Here is a 19,931-nt window from a genome sequence, read left to right as displayed (position 1 = left end):
GAGGAGTAAATGTGTCCTTCCTGTAATGTCCAAGCAGTGCCGTTTACTAAAGGTTTAATCCAAAGAAGTTCAAACAAAAATCTGTGGTGGTGCCAAGATTAGGGAAATATCTCCTCTGTGGTCAGGCTCTCTTTGTGTTGTAAAAGCAGAAGCTGAAATTTCCAGAGATGTGGATGCCCAATTTCCGCTAACATTAATAAGCTGATGTGTCCAAATCCTGTAGGCAGCTTTGAAAGCCTGTTTGTGCTTTCCCTCTTCCTACTATTCAAGCATAGAGTAAGGTCAGGGCTTTCCCATACCCTCTCCCTTCTCTGCCGGTGGAAAAATTCTGGCCATACCTTCACTTACTCTGCAGTGAATGGATAATGTCACCGGGGATTGATTGATCTAATACCCACAAAAGGCCAGAGGAGAGATTCCCTTGGTTGCCACAGATACTGGATCAGGACCTTATCTTTTTGTGGTATCCGTATAACTATTTTAATATCTGAACATCTCATAGTTTTTAATATATCCCACTTCCTAACCCATCCATGAAATAGAGAGGTAGCATTAATCACTTAATCCCATTTTACAGATGATGAAGTGAAGCAGATAGGAGTCCATACTCATTTTAGTCTGAACTGGTCAGAGAGACTCTTGTGATGGTCAAGAGGAAGAGTTAAGCACCTGCAGATAGAAATTTAGACATCATTTTGGGATGGGATGCTACAGAGAGGATGAACAGCGCTTGGGGAAGCGCCTATCTGTTCCGACTGATTGCAAAGGGAGCCCACATGGCTAGGTAGTTACCATCTCTTCCTTCAAGACAGCCAATGCTAGGTAAGATGAAATTCCCTCCTAAATGACTTGCACAATACCATGGAGAAAGTCCATAGCAAAGGAAGAAATTTAATCCCAGACATAATTGCTAGATTATTTTCCTTTGGACTGAGCTTTGATTTCAGTAAATCAAAGTTTTTTTTTGTTTGTTTGTTTGTTTGTTTGTTTTCTTCTTAAGGCAAAAAACCTCCAATAAGTTAAAATCTACTTGCTATGCTTGGATTAGTCACTGGGAATCTTGGCAGCCGGGCTCTTGAGCTCTGGCCTCTTTGACTTTCTTATGTTTAGATGTTCAGGCCCTAATGAGTTGATCTCGTTGATCTTTAGGTGTCTATTCATATGCAAATCCTGGCATTCTACTTTTGCTAAATAGTCTTTGTATTAACACATGAAATAAATTTTTTAAAAAGAAAGTCAGTCTGTAGTAAATCCTCATACTTAGATTTGTTTGCATTTGGATAAATGATCGCAGATCTTCTTTATATGACCTCGTTGCTGTACCTCTGTAAGGGAAAGGAGGGGACAAAAGACTCAACCTTTCATCTCTTCCACATCATTGCAAATGTTTTGTCAAAACAAAAATAGACAAAGATGCAAAAATACATTATTAGCACAATTTCTTTTTTTTGTCCTATTTTAAAAATTAACACAGAAATGTCTCCGTTCAAGTGTCACCAGGAGGTTAGTTTACTCAAACACTAGATCTCTTTTCTGAGGCTCCAAAATCACAGCCTGCCGCAGAGGGGATACCTTTGACTTCTGGAGAAGATTTTTCAAGGCATTCACAGTGCATGCGTGTGCATGTACGTGAGAGACATGTACACGCTGGGCAGATCTGAGAGTGAATCCTGACCCCGGCCGTCAACGGGAAACACTCAATGACTGCATAGGGTCCGTGATTTCACCCATCGTTTTTCAGACTCTGAAGCGGGCACTCATTAGTGGTTTACTCTGACTAGAAGTGATGGCTGCAGTGCAGTAAAGTCACGTGGGAATCTCGTTCAACTTTGTAACAAACATTACTATCTCTTTTTAAGCATTTTCTATGCTACAGTTATAGATATATAACCAGGTTAGCCACAAAGAGTAACCTGAACTATCAAAACACAGGAAAACTGTTGCAGAGCCTTAAAATATATGCCGGACAGTATGTATATGTGTGTATATTTAGGGATGATGCATCTATGTATTTAAAGCTTTCAAAAAAATCTCTCCCTTAATTTGAACAACTTGCTTGGAATTACAGCCGAATTTCATCTGCTAAAGAAAAGCTGTTTAAGGGCAAATGCAGGTTGCAACAAAATGTTAGGAACAAACTGTCCAGGATCTTCTTTCACAACAATCCCATGCACTTACAAATTTCCCTTTAAGAATAAAGTGGTAGTGCAAACACCTAATTAAAAAAACGGCTTGTATTCGGAGTTACTAATTAAAAATCCTCATGTTCCCCCGACTTTTTCCCCCCTCTGTGGAAATCTGCAAGTTATTTAATTGAAGTCCCATTTTGTCGGTGCAGATGCACGAAGTGTCTGAATCATCAAACAGATTTAGGGTGTTTTGATTGTTGTGTGCGCCTCATTGCTATTCCCAGAATGTCGAGCTGAGCTTATGCTGATCGGCAGGACTTAGAAGCATGAAACAGTAAAAGAGTCCTTTCTTCTCATCCCAGCCCCATCCCCCTTGCCCCCCTGGATTTACATTGAAACTTTGCCAATCTCAGATCGCACTCTGTCTGCTGCCTCTGCATTAAAATGGAGCCGGCTTGCCTGTGTCTTTGGCCCCTGACTCCATCTTCAGATTCCCCTTCGCTGCCGTGAGACATCTCTCGGGTTGCATCGGTGAAACTCCTTTAAGGTTTTAAGAAGATGATTTGATTTTCTCTCTCTCTCTCTCTCTTTTTTTTAATAAGAAAAGAAACTCTTCTCTGTTTTTACATTTGTGCGTGGTATGAAAAGAAACGAGACAGAGGACGAGAGAGAAAGAAGCCTGTTTTCGTCTAGAGGTGAAAACAGCCTGGTGAGCAGCAGGTGCAAAGCCCCAAAGCAGCTGCTTGCTGCTCTCAAGTTGAAGCGCCTTGGTCCCCCACCCTCCACACCAAGAGCACTTCAAATAATCCTCTCATGCAATTCACACTGTAATTGCAGATATCCAGACTGCTAGGGCTCATTTTATTATTATTTTTACTGATAACAAGATCTGCAAACAGGGAACAGTTGTATTAATTAGTTGTGTGTCGCTAGGCAGCCTCTGCAGAAGCAACTCGGATTCTTTCCCTTTCTTTTCCGTTCTTTGGGGGCTGGGGGGACACGACTACTTTGCCCCCTCCTACCTCTCCTCCTTTTACCCCCTTGAAGGCCACTCGAAGTAGCACATGGGGAACTTTCCTGCTGGCTCTATAGGTCCTTTCAATATCTTGCCAGCCTCATTCACTCCTTGAGATGAAGCCTGTTGGATGGGTGCTAGCAATGAAGATTAGTGTCTTGAGGCCAGCTTGTTTTCTCAAGGCTCTGCTTGTTATATTGCTAATTATGGGTCTGTGGGCTCCTTTGCTGATATCTAAGTGGCATGGATTACTGCGCAATCATTTCCCACTGGGGAGGGGGAATCTATTTTATTATTATTATTATATCTCTCTGGACAACTTTTCAGTGGCTTTTATTTAAGTAATTGCCCTTCCCTGTAATCCAGGAATTATTAATTTTTTAATCACATTATGAATTTCACCAAACACTAGTTTAAATGTTAATTACTGGTAAATACACACTTCTTTTCCCTTCTGTTCAGAATGGATACAGTTCCTATGAATGTGTTGTCTGTCATCTGCAGCTCTAATGTGTTATCTCTGTCTAATAGGAAAACGTCATTTACAGAATGAAAAGACTGCACACGGACATTTGGCTCCAAACTTTTGTTTTAGATTAAGGCTTAATGAGTTTATGTTTTTTTGCAGTTGAATTTTTAAGCCAGAATATAAATGAACAAAAGTCAGTTTGGTGATATTATTAACAACTTGAACAGATTTTGCAATACTGGCGCGCACTACACAAAAGCCCAGAAACTGGGATCCTGTCTTTAGTAGCAGAAAGCCTAATGCAGCTGCCATGAAGAAAAGGCAAATTCCCCACTGATTCAGCGCAGCCCCTACCGGTAAGGAAGACAAGTTTCTCTTGCAGCGTGCCAGGTAACACACCTTGGGTCTGAGTGGACAAATGTGCCTTTCTGTGGAAGAGATTGGATTTATGGATCAATTACTGGATTTATTTAGTAAAGTTACTTCCAAAAATACTCAGCAACATATTTCTAGAAATGTTTTCAGTTGGCTTTAACAGGGCATCATTTGTCATATATGCCAAGGCTGTGTGATTTTTGCAAAAGGAGACAGTACTGAGGTCTTTCATTTATGCTGCAGCTTCAGGTTTTGGTAAACAAAATCCTTTATTATATTGACCATTGCCAAAAAAAAAAAAAAAGAAAAAAAAAAGAAAAAAGAAAGAAAGAAAGAAAGAAATAGAAAAGAAAAAGAAACGTTATAAGAAGTTCAACAGCCCCAGCAATCTACCTGGAAAATGCTGTCAGAAAAATGACGTTTGCTTGACATTAGTGGTTTGATCCAGATGAGTGAGACTGACACAGAACTAGAAGGGTCAGGGAATAGCCCCGTTTCTGGGATTAAATATGTGAATGAGACCTAGGTGTAAGTGAGAACTGTCTACAGCTGGCTTAATCTGTGCCCTGCTATCTTTGATGACAAAGGATCATTCTAGCAAAGGGGAAAAGCCAAAATATTGGTGTGCTCTGGGGACACCTGCTTCTTGTAGGCCACAGTCTGTATGTCAGGACATTGAGTTTCACACCTTTTTATGGCTTTTTCAATCACTCCAGAATTGGTAGGGCATAAACTTTTAGCTGAAATTTGCAGGCCAACTGTAGTGTTAGTTTTGCAAGAACCCTATGGCATGATGGACAATAATCCATCCAAAACAAACTATGCTGGTGCAAACCCTCATTATTATTACATTGTCCCATAAATGGACACTTGCCTGAATGAACATAACAGCCCTGAGGATGCTACGGGCTCTCATACGTTGCCTAGGAAGTTGCATGGCTTAAGTCCAGTTTGTTTTCAAAAATGTCTTGGTTAGCCTCCTCTCAAGTTTCTGCCCAAGGAGCTGCTGGACTTGGAGCAAAGCAAACACACTCCAATACCGATTCTCAGCAGTCAAGCCAGAAGTGCTTTTCCCAGGAGGGCAACAGGGATGTCCACAAGCTTTCAAAATAAGTGTAATTCAAGGTGACACCAGCACACCAGGACTTGCATTAAGCATATGTCAGAGGAAGTAAATTGCAGGCCAGCAGAGTGGGAGTGAGCAGGTCAAATGGTATGCTGAAAAAACCCCGCATCAGTTCATGTAAAACTTTCAACCAGTTCAACTAGGGCAGTGTAAATGCTGTTAGCTGTAAAACTGACAGGAATTCAATCTCTAATGCTCAAAGAATTGCTGTTAGAAATGTGAACATCTTTGAGACACGCTTGAAGATGAGATTTATTAGGCTAAAAAATGACAATGTCTGAATATTTCCTTGAGAAACACAATATTTCACCTCAACTAAAATTAAAACAGATCAAGCAAACAGTTCTGAAAGCTGGAAAACTCCATTTCTTGCCCATCCAATTATGCCTAGCTAGAGCAGCCAGTACAATTTTCCATTATGGATGTTATGAACTGTGGGTGGTCCTCTCGACTGTACCGTACGAGCTGGGGCACTGGAGCACAATAAAGCATGTTAGGGGCTGTCAGCGCATTTTAGGATCTCCTAATTTTCGTTCACTGTAATCAGACCACTGTGTACAATATTGCATTTGAGATGACCCTTTGAACAAAAATGCTGCCTCCAAATACAGTTTGAGAGCAGAATAATGTTTAAACTTTTTTTGACCATAATCAAAACTTTGAGTGCCAATATATATCTTTCTTGTTGGACACAAATTGTGGCCTGACTTGAGCTTTCAGGCTTTTCTTATTCATCTGTGTTTATTTATGTATGGGTATGTTTTTATTCCAATCTGCTTTGTGCTGTAATCACCTACCTGCATTCTGGTTACTTTGCTATAATTCATTTGTTTACTGTTTCAGTGCTGCTTGGGTAGAACATCGTAAAACCTTCTTAAGTACCCAAGAACCTCCAGCTCTTATAGAGGAATCTCTTTTTTATTCAAATCAAAGCAATAAAACCCAAAGAGCTTTCTCTGTCTCCCCCTCCCAAGGCACACATACTTTCCAGTGGTTACAGAACTATACAGCTATCCTACAGAAAAGAAACCATATTTTCATCCCAGCACTTACCAGCTCTTTATTTGACAGTGCAGATGAACTGTGATAGCAATCCTTCCACAGCAAATCAGGAAGTTATGGTACAGACTTGAGAAAACAGTCAAACAAAGCAGCAGCATAAGCAGGATTTCCAGAAGGTGAGAAATCCCACATCACCTGAAGCGGAGGGGAAAATATTTTAGAGAGGTCAGCAATGAAGGAGGAGTAAATGTTAGGTTTGGCACAGCCTAGCTTGCTCCCGAGGGTCTGTGAGAGACGATGCACTCCATCTAGGAGCACTAACCACTGCGAGACATCTGCAGTGGCTGGGAGGGTGCAGAGGCCCTTGGAAGTGGGAACATGCCCTGCCTCTCATTTTGTGATACCTCTGCATAGGAGAACAGTGCTTCATGTTGGAATGGCTGTACGCAACCAAGATGGAAGGAATTACAGCAATACTGCTGGAAAACACAGAAGGTATCCACGACCACATTAGTTACAGGCATCGCAATAACTTCTTTGGAGTAAGAATGGCTTTCTTTGCCAATGTGTACAACTCCATGTTGTCATCAGCCCTTTCCCTGCAGGCTAGCAGCGGTTGAGGTTGTGTGCATGTGCAGGTTATATGAGGGAGAGGTTGACCCACTCTCTCCTCCTTTAACTCACCCTAGGCGGTCAGTGCCAGTTACTCAAAGATGTTTAGTCATGTGCTGGTAGAACTTCAGGTGCCTCCTCCATAGCTGGTCCCTTCTCTCCATATTATTCTTTCACAGCCACTCCACCTCTGGGTCAAGCCTGGTCCTTGTGATCTACTCATGATGCTTTCAAACAAAAGTACTTTTAGGCTGCACCTTTCACTTGGGAGGATACTCTTTACCCACCTGCAAAATTATCCCCTCTTCAAGACTCTTCTTTGAGCTGATATCTACCAAAAAAGCTGAAAAAGTGTGCAATGATTAGGCCATTAGTGCGCTGACACCACCACCCAACAGGTTGCCAGGAAAGTACAGACAGGTGGATCTCTGGAGCTCCCCAATCTGCATCTCTCTGCTGCCTCTTACTGTAACTATAGCACAAGAGTAACCAACCATCGTTACCCTGAGCTTACACAAATCCTTGTCTGTGTCTTGGGTTCTTAAATGCCATAGTAGTGCTACAAGACATAACATAAACTTAAAAAAAAGCAGTATTGGGCAGACAAACACTATCCAGTGCGGTCACGTGTGCAAATACAGGTATGTTTAAAATCTGTTTGTGAAACTAAGACTGTAAGAATTGCTGAAAAGGCTTGAAGGCCAAAAAACACCAGCATATCAATCCATTAAAGCACAATTACATATAACAGCAACACAGCTAAGTGCCATGGGCACAGTAAGCACAGCCATTCATAAACCATTTAGAAAGATTTCAGCCCCTGCGGAAGGGGCTGATTGTGCTATACTGTTATTACCAGCGGTTGTATAAGAGCTGCATGAGAAGGCCCCAGCTAAAACTGGGACCCTATCCTGGTAGGCACTGTAAAAAGCCATAGGAAGAGATAGCTACCTTAATTTCAAGGATTTTGAATAGATATGTCCTGACAAAAAATGGCAAAGGAGGGAAAAAGGGGTGAAGGGACTTGCCGGAGGTCAATACCAAGGTCTTTCGACTGCCAGTCCAACCACAGATCCGTTGCACAGTCCTGCGTCGTACTGACCCAAACTTTGAGACTTTGGTATCCTCCCCTGTCTACACACACATTTATAACACTTAATTTTCTATTCTCACCAGCAATCAGCACAAAGAGCAGATAACTAGATTTTGTTCCTCTGCTGTTGCCAGCTTTTCACAACACTTCTGGAAGCTTGAATACACATGTTGCATCTGGAGCGCTAAGGGCGGCATTCTGAAGTGCTTAGCACCTAGCAGCTCCTGTGGGAACACCTACTGTAAGCGACTACCAGCCAGATGTTCAAAACAGCCTGCTGACATCTTTGGCCATTTATGCCGGGGTCTAAATGAGAATGGAACAGTTTGGAAACTCCGGTCCTAAATGAAGCCTGCAGGGTATTTTTAATATAGATTTGTTTTGAGACCTAATACTTCTAAGTAAGTCCCATATTTTAAGTAGCATTCACAGCTGAGCTTTGGGGCATCCAGTTATATAGGACAGCTGTCCAAAAGGGGGAAAAGTAATGGCTTTTCTTAACAAATAAAAGTGCTCAAAGTCTGTGCCATAGGGAAAAAAGCTTTCTAAAAATTACAAATACTAGCAATTTTCAGAGCAAAGTTAAAGACCTGTTCTTAAGCACCATTTCCTCACACTGTTGTAATGCGATCCTGTTCTCTCTACACCCCTCTCATCCACGTAGAATACAGAAGGGTGACCCTCAACACTAGCAGAGCCCACACTCTCTTCCCCCACCCCAAACAAACCTGGTGGCTTGCAAGCACTTTTATTTATTTTTATAAGCCAAGAGGAGTTTGCTCAGCAGAGTTCATCATGGCTCTATTTTTCCCCCCCTCTCCCTTTAATTGTAAGAGTGGGCCAGCCCCAATATTTGAAACTCCTCCTGCCCTGTTTCTTTTCATTCTCTCTTTCTTCCTTCCTTCCTTCCCCCTCGCCTCCTCCCTCTCTGTCTCCTACTCTGTTCCCTTCAGAAGCCCCCAGGATGACACTGCTCATTGATGCTTCTCCTTCATTAGCATTTCAGCAACTTGGCTGAGTAGTTTCAGAGACAATCCGTCATGAGAAAACTGAAGAATGTGCCCCATTTGCATGATTCTGTGCCAGAATGCAACTTTTTCTCAGCTGTTCATTGTGTAATTTCCCCTTGAGCCTTCAACTTTCCCATGAAGTCCCAGAAATCATATTATAGAATTCCAGACCAGCTGAAATGCTCCAAAGACTAGTTTTATGGAGATTTTTAACCAACATCACAGCTCTACAAAGAGAACCAAATACATAAGAAACATCATTTTACTTGTTACGAAAGGCAACGTGCTTTAGAGAAATAAAGTCCTTTGAAACTACAAGGAGGAATTTATACCCATGATGAGAATGATCCAATAACTGTTGTGTATCCTTCAGCATATTTTTAACTTCCACTTGTCCTTCCTTAATTATTTTATTCCTCTTACAATTAAATGTTTGTAATCCTTTTTGAGAGTCTTTCTGAAATGAATGGATATGCAAACAACTCGATTGAAATGCTCAGTGCATATGACTAAAAGTTACTGGCTCTCACACATGAGCAGAACAAATCAAGCTTTTGGTTAGTTGGTTTTCGAAATCAAAAAGTGGTTTATAAAAAAAAGACAGGCAGATAAAACCTGCTTCTAATTACTTTCTTGAGGGCATCTGAGTTTGCAGAAATAAAGAGTTTATTCTATTAAAAGTGAGCAAGAAACTGAAAACTGGTGTAAAGCAATCAAAGTACTTTGTCAATTAAAATGTATCCCATTAGGAAAATTAGGCACCTGTTCTACAAAAGTTAGACAATAGAGCATCAGAGAAGAACATTGCATTTTAACAATCTGGTTGCTAATTAAATTCTTTACTTTTGCCTATGTACACCAATAACTATCATTTTTCCCATGTCATTTGTAACCTACGAAAACAGAATTTGCCTTAGTTATTCTGCATCTGAAAAACACCAACTCCTATTTCTTCTGAGCTTTCACAGTCATGACATGGAAAATAGAAATATATAAAAATATATTTAAAAAAATCTTTCTTTATAAATACAACATAGAGGCTTTTTAATACAGAATTTTGTTTCTCCCCTACCCTCAGTCACTGGTTGAATAAAAAGCATCCTTCCTGATTCAGGTAAATGGAATGAACAAATGCATAGACACACCTATATTATATGAACATACCTTTATATACACATTTGTGTTTTTACATATATATATATATATATATATATACACACACATATATATATGTTGTTAAAATCATGTTGAATTAAAACGTGCTAAGATCAGAACTCCACAAACAGATAAACTAGAGCCCTCCAGATGCAAAAGATAAGTTTTTTGGTGAGAAGCTCACACGGTGATTAGAGTTAGGTTGTGGAAGATTTCATTAATTATAGGTGACTGGTTTTCCTCTCAGAGGACAGCTCAGGTCCCCTAGCTCCCCCTCAGCAGCTCATCTTAAATCGTTGTCTAACTTTTCCCTTAATTCAGCTCATCTTGAGCTGATGGGAACTGCTTTCATTCCACCTCTTGTGGAGGTAATGAAACAATCTTCTTATTCACTTGGTTCCTCTGAGCCGGTGACACACAACAAAAAACCCGGGGCCCTGATTAATGGCCGCTAATTAGCAATGTTAATGACCAGGTGTCCAAGAGCATGGCCAGCTCCTCTCAGCATGGAGTGATCCCTCAATGAGGGCCCTGCAAATCCATCCCCAGTGACCCTTCCCCTCAGCTGCCAGTAATGAAGCTGAGCTCTCTCATTACACCCAGGAGAGGCGCAGGGGGAGGCCCGCGCCTTGAGAGCCAAACCTTTTCCTTCGGGTCTAGTGGGCCTTCCATTAATTAAGGTCAGCATTTTTGGTTCCCCCTCCCTTTTCACCCCTTTAAAAAAAAAAAAAAAAAAAAAAAAAAAAGCCCTCCAAGGTAAGCGATTTGGGCAAGGGGAGGCTTAGCATCTCTTCGCAGTGATGAAGATGCTTTTTCCCCAGTGTGCTCGGGCAGCCCTTCCTCCCCTGCCTGCAGGTTTCTAGTCATTCAGAGCCAACTACAAAATGCAGGAGAAAAGTCCCCCTTCCACAGCAGACCTTCCCTGGCAGGTGTGATATTTAGGAAGAAAAGACCCCTATGGAAGAGCAAAGGAGGCAGAGTAATAATTGCACGAGTGAAGCAAAAGAAAAAAAAAACATGTACATCAATTAAAAAGCTAACGTGCACTTCCCAATTAATATTTTAATAATACTTATTATTCTTCATTTTGGAGGTTTAAAAGGTGACCCTGTGCACAAACGCAGAGTACACTTTGGAAAGGTATTTGGCTGCAGTTTGCCCCTCGTTTCAGGAGGCAGCAGACCCCATGCAGCGGAGGTGATCTCGGCGGTGGAGAGAGCAGCCCCTGGAGTTTGCCTCCCTCCAGCTGTGGCCTCGGGCTGAACCACAGGCGAGCGAGCTGGGTTGCCAGCTGTTGTCTGAGCCTGTGATCATCATGACACAGGCCTGTGTCTGTCAGTACAGACTGTGCGCGACTACAATAGTTTGCAAGTTTTAGAAATCAAATTTTTTCTTTTTTTTTTTTCTTTTTTGGTGCGAGGGCATTTTTTCAAGGAGGGGGAGTTATAGCTGTGTGCATGCAGTGTGTCGTTGAAAAAAATCTTCTTTAAAGAGAGAATTTTTTTTTTACTTTGTCAATTTGGCAAATATAGTGGTTAATTTAAATGCTAGCAGCTAGCTATGTGTGAGAGAAAAACTCCACAATGCACCTGCCTAGAGTCTGTGGGTTACAAGCTGTGCTCTCCTTTGCATTCAAAGCTTCTGGAAACTAAAAGTTAACTTTAGTAGCTCCAGCTTTGACAACACAAATATTTTATTTTTATTGGAAAGAATGTTTCTAAAAGCCCATCATTTCTTTCAGTTGTGCAATGCAAACTTATGACACAAAATTAATATGCATCTTGAGAGTGACTAGGTAAGGGGACCGATGGGAGATAGAAAGCCTTTTACCTCTAGGTCACATCCTGAGCTGGAAGTGGCAGAAAGTTAATACTGTAAGAATGCCATTTAGTGGCCACACTAAGATAAGGGAGAAGCCTACTTCATACCTTAATGGTTAGCGCCTTTACAAATGCATCGGCAGTGTTTGGAGACATAGCTAGACACCACACTGCGCCAATTGTTTCCCTGTAAGTCCCTAAAGGAGTGATTTCTATATAACCATGAAATACTGTCTCCTCACAAATGACAATTATTCCTTACTCTCTTGGCTGTCTGGGAATTACAGCCAGGGCTAATGTGACAAATGAGTATCAGGATGATAATGCATTTTATTTTCTCAATGAATTTTAACAGTCATAACAAAGAAAAGGTGCTACCTTTGGAGATCCCTCGTGCGAGCCACCACTTCTCTGTGAAACAGTATTTGGCCAGTAACCGCATTTTGGGTACTGCTGACTGAGGACCCAAGCAGAGGAGATGACACTCCACCGCGAGCCCCACGCTCCAGCTACCAGGCTTCTATGCATACATAGATAACTAGTTTTCGCCTTTGTCTCCTTAGAGTATTTTACCTGCACTCAGCTTGCTTAGGAATAAATGTCATAAGATTTACCAGTTCACTTTTCAGTCAATTAATCTCTCTCCATGGGATCCCTGGAGTTTCTAAGGGTACACAGCCTTGAAATGGGGCTTCTTTCACCTTGCACACAGCAGGTTATTCCATAAGGACCTGCCCCAGCTTTGCCTTATTTCACCTGAAACTGCATTCCCACAGTAGGCGAGCTGTCTTTTAAAAGGTGCTTTTGAACCTGACACAGATTTTGGATGAAGGTTTATATCCGCTCCCAGTCTAGAGGTGTGCATTCAGTGTCATTACGGGCAAGAAAGATTCGGTTCCTAGCGACCTCTCCCAGTGACCTGCCAAGCAATTTTAGGTGAGTCGCTTATGGCTGATGAGCATTGCTGATGGAAAGATGATGTAGTGATGGGGAAAGCATAAAAAAATAGTTTATAATATATAAAGCTTTTTGAAATTTTGGCCTCAACACTAGAACAGGGACAAAAATAATCCTGCCCCTCTGTGCCTAAGCTCCCTATGTATAAAACAGACCTAAGACCATTTCCTTTATTTTCCTCCAGTTAGACTAAAAGCAAGGACTGGCCCTTCATGCGCATTTCTGTGGCATCAAAACTCAATGGAAAACCAGTTGCAGTTGAGGGCGTTAGCTGCTATGACATAAAGGTGAAGAATTCAGTTTTCAAATTGTCACTCATTCACTCATGCTAACATCAGTTCCCGCACTGTGCTGCTTACAAAGGCATGGGTAAACAGCAAGCAACTCCTGCAAACTGTAAGAGCTTTTGTAACTCCATCCAACGCATCTAATTGATCAGCTGTGCCAAAAAGAACAAAAGTCTTTCTATAGCTATAGTTATTCTATTACAGGTTATGCAGATAAGGTTACAGCTAGAGACAGACACATATTTTCAGATAAGCCTATTTCACTGAGAAATCCACACTCAGTATGATCAAAAAGATTTTGTGAATGGATATTGAGTTGATATTGTATTTTAACTAGACAATTCTGAACATGTTTTCTTTCTAAATTTACTTCTGTTTAACTAAAAACTTTTAGAAAGCTTGAAAATTAAATATTTTTAAAGTGTTCTAGTTAACCAAAAGTTTGGATAAGATTTTTTTCTTTTCAGGTCTTCATCTCCATTATTGCATACACAGTTGTACTGAACAACAGGTTACTTGAATAGCTTTACTAGCAACCCTTCTGCCTTCTGAGTATGTCCCTCTCTCAGTCAGTGGCTATAATACCTTGTAAATGTGTCTTTAAAATATTTTCTTCCTTTCTCTACAGCACGAATTAAGTTATTGCTTAAATAAAACAACTGCTCATCACATATTGGTAGTTCATTTATGAAAAGAATAAGACTCAAGCCCAAATTCTTCCCTCGTTCCAAACTGCCACAGTACTTTGGATGCATCTTCTGGTTCAGTGTCCTATAAGGAAGGAAAAAAAAGAGAAACACCCGGGGGCAACGATCACTGTGTGGGCCCAATGCTGGTCACTGATGCCAAGGAAGTTTGGCCTTGTAGTAAAAATTTTTGTGACAACAACTGCTATAAGGTTTGAAAGGTAAGAGACATTTCTGGAGTTGTGAAATCTGTGACAATAAAGACCTTCATTCTCCTTAATCCTGTAAGGTTTGTGTTATGCAACTGTTATTGCGTAAATTCTTCAGCAATAATAACACAAAAATCAGTTTCCAAAATTTCTGAAATCCTTTTCACACTGACAGTACTTTACTTCGTAATACCTAGGTTTATGCAGAAAACAAATATAATAATGCTGTGGTATCTAGGAAGAGGGTGCCGTTAAGTGCGGCATTTGGGTTTGAATACATTGATCTTTGAGTTTAGCTCTTGGCTGATCTGACAATTTACTTCGTGACTACAATTTATCAAAATTTTATGAAGGTTTTTCTCATTGCTTTTTCTAATCACTTTTTGTTACCATCCCCTGCTTCAGTTTGCCCCCTTTCAAAACATACATGTTACTATTTTTCAAAAAAAACATGAAACCTGATTTGTTAATGTTTGCAAAGCAACTTGAAATGATTGGTTTGTAGGTGTGCTAAGTGCAATGTATTATTAATACTCTAGTCAGATTAAAAAGAAAAAAGGAAGGAACTATGCAAATTCTGGTATGAGGCAACCGGCAATGAAGCAAAAACTTTGCCCGTTATTTATAAGAACTGAGCTTCACAGACAAATTAAAACCGGGGCTCTGCCCTCCGAGTTTTAGGCAATCCAGGCTACATAACTGATCTGAGAAGAGCTACTCCAGGCTACTGTGTAACTGCAGAAGTATTCACTCTTCTGGCTCCCCCTCTCCTTGTCATGTTCTACCTCATTGCCCTTTATACTAAAGCCTTTGGGGATGAGGGGCAGAAGCAGTAAGGACAAATAAAGCAATTAGCAGGTAGGGGGAATTCTACCACTGTTTAAAGATAACCCGCAGCCTTTACTGGGACATTTCCTAAGTAGAAGTCTAGAGCTTGGAGGACAGAAGGAAAGAGGTAATCCAGAAAAACAAGCAAAATGAAAAAAAGGACCATTTCTCATATCTATGTTGTAGTCAGGAAGTCTTGGCAGGAGGGAAATATTTTCAAATAAACTTCATCTAAAATGTGGTGATTTTGGTTCCAATAATCATATTTTTAGTGAGCTTCACCTCCAACTTTTTTTTTTTTTTTAATCCAGTGTCTCATCATTCAAGTGTACTTCTTTCTTCTTTCAATGGTGCATAGGCAGTAAGTAAACACTGAAATTTTTAAGGGCTAAAACGTCGTTTTATGTTGCTGCAGAGCCAGCCAGGAGAGGGAGCCAAGACCTTGAACAAGCCTTTCCTCCTGGCTCTCCGACACCCTAGGAAGGAAGCTGAGCCATCTTGGCCAGGGCTCCACTGCGAAGGCAGGGCCTGAGTCAGTGTATTTGACAGGGAAAGGAAAAAAGTGACAGGGAGACACAACACATGGTGTCCCTAAGCTCAAACATCGGATGACTCGTATAGTGAGAAGGAAGGAAAAAGGAAGAAATTAAAACGAGGAGTAGTGAAAATGAACAATTACTGTAGTTCCTCACTTCTGATGCTCTCACTTGCTCATCTGCAAACTAGTTTAAGAGACTGTTGCATTCTGTAGACCCTCGTTCTCCTCCTAACTCACTATCTCTTAAATTGGAGACAAATCTGGAAAAAAAGCACAGACTTGGACACTGCAGGCTGTGGTAGACTGAGATTATGTCAGAATCCAAACCTGGATCAGGATTGCTGCGCCAAGCCCTGAAGTGCCTGGAAGTGCTGCTGCTCCTCCAGCAGCACCCTAGTGCTTGGTTGCTCTTTGAATTCTGATCTCCAGAGAAAATCAGAGTTGCTCTTAACTCCATAGCAGGCCAAAACAAGGTACCAAGTACAGACACGGCTGAACATTTGGCTGGCGTAAACCCAGGTCTGGATGTGACCTGAGAAGTGCTGAGGTACTTGCATAAGAAAATGTTCTCTACATCCGTACGGTCAGTCCAAAAACATTGCAGGAACGCTGAGGCTTACCACATTTCTCCTCGTGAACAAGGACGTCCTGATACAGAGGTAAAGCTTGTTTTTTATTGCTAAATGTCAGCACCGCTGTCAGAAGATACCAAGGATATTTATGTCCATGGGTACTATGACTATGTATGGTAGATAGCTGAAACACTGTCACTCTTAAATAGAAAATATTATTTTACCAAAATTTGGTTGAAGAGTGAAAGGAAATGCTTATATATGATTATCTGAGTTTAGTGCGAAAGCAAAAAGGAGAACAGAGAAAGTGAAGGAAAAAACTATCAAATTTTAACTTTTTCAGTAGGAAAGCATGAGAAATTAAGATGATAACGGCTACTTTTTCATTCAGGCCCCTTTACCATATTTTTCTAGTTGAAAAGATGGAAGAGGAAAAGCTTCTGCTTCGACTTTTTACTTCCTTGCTTTTCCATTTCTGCTTTTCAGTGTGAAGAACATTTATTCTACAAATCCTCTCTCTTCCGTTTCCTCTAGCGGGAAGAAAAAGAAAAGATTTTGAGGGACCAGACTACAATAGAGAGAGCAATCACCAATAAAACAAGAAAATTTAAAAGTCTTTCTTGCTGACTAAACTGAAAAATTCATTTCAGACTAAACTAAACCAAAAATGGTGTATTTTTGATGGTTTCATATTAAATATTCTCTTTGAAATGATAAAAAGCATAACCTGCTTTGAATATTTTGAGTTTTTTTAGTGAACTATTGTTTTTCAGTAGGTGATTTTTTGTTCAAACCTTTTCACTAAATTTAGTTAGTGATCCGTTACAATCATTTGTTTTCATCATTAGTATTTGTAAATCCAAAATCACAAATTAATGTGACTTCATTTTGTCTATGATATTTTGAACCCCTTTTTTTCCGCATTGTGTGGGTAGCAGCTTCTCAGAAGTGCCCCCAGAAAAACGCTGAAGATGAATAGCGAAGAACTGAATTGAAAACAAAACGAATGTTTCCCCTATTCTTATTTAAAGATCAAAGTATTTGGGTCGGAGACAAATATACTACACTTTATTTTCCAAACTCTACACTTTATTTTCCAAACTATTTTCTCTTTATAAAAGCCTAGCAGTGTTTCTTCAGGCTCTTTACCCAAGCAATGAGACAGTTGGTCTCTCTGGACTCCTCTAGTAGGGAGCGAGGGGGCAGCTTGGAGATGTTTCAGAAGAGCAGTCCCAAGGCCAGATACCCCAAATCAATTGAGAAATCTCTCTCAATTCTTTCTACAGGGACTGCAGGGGAAGCACCTTAATATACGTGCCTCAAGTTGGATTTAAGGAGCATGTTTAGTCCTCGAGGCCCCTGCAGAGCAAGAGCAAGACCTACCTCGAGCAACACTGATATCCCTATCACAGAAGAGAAAATGGAGGCACAGAGCGAGGCAGTCCTGCATGGAAGCAGTCAGACGCAGATCTCAACCCAGTTTCCCTAAATCCCAGCCTGGTACTCTCTCATTGAGCCATAGAGCCCTGTAGTTTAGGGATACCTAAATCTTGCCATACTTGTTTTGTCCATAAACAGAGACCACTTGCGGCAGAACTGTAGTTCTTATTATAGCTTCCAACCATTGAGAATAAAATGCAGAACATGACCAAAAAGTACACCTAGTCTGTGCTTGTACAATACCATCCGCAGCATTAACATGCATCCCCCCAGCTATCCTGTAAATCTTAATTAAAGCCAGAAAGAGTTTCACGTGTGCTATTAAATGTTCAATTGCACTCTACAAGCAACAACAGAAGCAAATTGATAAAAATATGGTAGGAGACAATAGGAGACAGTGAAATATGTTTGTGAAGGGAGCCTGGAATGATTTGAATAATGAACAAATTTGTAAAAATCAAAGTCTATTTGTAGGTGAATAACAAACAGAGGAAAGGGCAGAATTGGTTGAATAAATTATGCATTATGAATGATTTAACAAGCACTGATATCTATAAAGATAATGATTCTAATGTAAATAACAAGCCTTTAATATTTATGCAGTCTTAATAGACTGGAGAGTCTGAAACGATAGGTAAAAATTAAAACAGCTGCTCAGTGTTTTTCTGTGGAAAGCAGACTTATCACAATGTCACAAAACAGAAACAATATCATTTCAGGCCAGGTTTCATACACGTTTACTCCCCCGGGACTCTGTCTGCCTAGTGCTGAGTTCTGGGGCTGAATGAACACTTCTAATTCACAGCAATGCTGTGAAAGTAAAATCGGTGCCTGCTGAATTCCCTAGATATTACGAAGCGCTCCAGCAGCGACAAAACTGGAGATTTCACTTTCCTCTCCGCTTTGAGATAAGGATCTATGTACCGGCTTCGTGCAATCACAGCGGCGAGCGGAGAAAGGAAATGAAAAGCCCCTTCCCCTCCCCTACGTGCACGTAGCATGTGTGGGAAAAGGAGAGCGAGGCTATAGAAAGCCCTGTGCAATCACAGCTGTGCTGTTAATTGCTCTGCCCTGTGCGCAGAGTCGCACCTTGTTGCTCCTCAGCAATAAGAAAAGGCCACCCAGCCCAGGAGTCTCGAGGTACCGGCAAAAAGGTTTCCATATTCGCTTGCGTTATTTTCGTATCGCTGAAATGCCCGTGTGTTATCAGGGGCACGACACCGTCTGGGCTCCCACGGGTGACAGCGGTGCTGAAAGTCAGGGAGCGATCGCGTGACTGAGAAAGGATTGGGTTTCTGAAAACGCCTTTTTGTTAAATCTAGGTTATAGCACAGGAAAATCCTTTGGTTCACAACAGCAAATTGAACCAAATGCTCCACCACACACTCAGCCGTTGATTACAGCAAGAGAAAGCCCCACTGCCAGGGAAAACCAGACCTCACCGGCAAACCTGTCTCATTCCTAGCTACTCTGCTGATTCCGAAGGAGTTTTCACATGCACCTTTGGGAGACAAGATTGCCATGTCCATTTTCCTTCTGTGTGGCCATGGCATTTTGCAAAAACTTACTCACTTGGAGGTCTGATCTGGTACAATTCCCTGGCTTTTCTAATCCAGATGCTAAACTGGCATGTACCAAGTATGACACTATATCGGATTGCACAGGGCCCACAAAATATGTTGTTTTTTTAGAAAAAAACTAACTTGACCTGCAGGATATTAATATAGTGGCAACTATCCCTGCAGGATATAAAACTGGCACCAACTATAAGAGCTTCCATTAGTGCTGTAGGTTTCTAGTCCCAGTAATGGTCATTTCATGTGAACATGTGGAAATAAAAACAAACCATAATAGGACTTTAAAAGCATTCAGTGCATATTTGTCCATAAACACATCGTATAAATAAAAGCTCTTTTTGAAAAAAATGTGTCAAATGAATCAATGTGTATTCTATTATGGAATAATAATATTCCATACCACATGTGTTGCTCAAGCAAATATCTTTAACTGGTATAATAGTATTTTCCATTTTGTGGTACAGCTTATATTTTGATCTGTTGATTAAGGACCTGCCCCTGAGGAAGTCAATGACAAGAGATCCTCAGCCTTAAAGGCAGAAGGAAAATGTGTAAATGATTTGGCTGCAAATGAGGAAACAAATTTTATTTTTTTCCCATTCCCCTAGTGTCAGTGAATGCTGAATACAGAGCCTGTTGAAGAAAGTGGAAAGATTTACTCTTTACTTCAGCAGCTTGGGATCAGGCCCCTAAGCATGTATGTGAGAGAGAAATTTTGGCTCTCTTGGAAACCACACCTCATACCTCCCACAGCGAATATGTCATCTTTCTATGTGCTCATGCATGCCAAAGCTTTATCTCTTTTGAAATATTGCCCAGAATCAAGCTATGTTTACCTAAGTAATAGGGAGATTCACTTATATGCAATAATTTCCTCATGGAGAGGCTGTCTTTTGGCTCTTATACTTTGGACTTTGTTCCTCGTTTAGCTTCTATTTTTCTAACTTGATGATTTTATCCAGGTTTGACAACAGGGTTGGATTTTTTTTGTTGTCCTTTTTTTGAAGTTACACACCTGGAATTAGCTGTTT

The sequence above is a fragment of the Rhea pennata genome, chromosome 9 (assembly GCF_028389875.1).
Source record: "Rhea pennata isolate bPtePen1 chromosome 9, bPtePen1.pri, whole genome shotgun sequence".
NCBI lineage: Eukaryota > Metazoa > Chordata > Aves > Rheiformes > Rheidae > Rhea > Rhea pennata.
The sequence above is the reverse complement of the archived record's forward strand: the minus strand, read 5'-3'. Positions refer to the sequence as shown.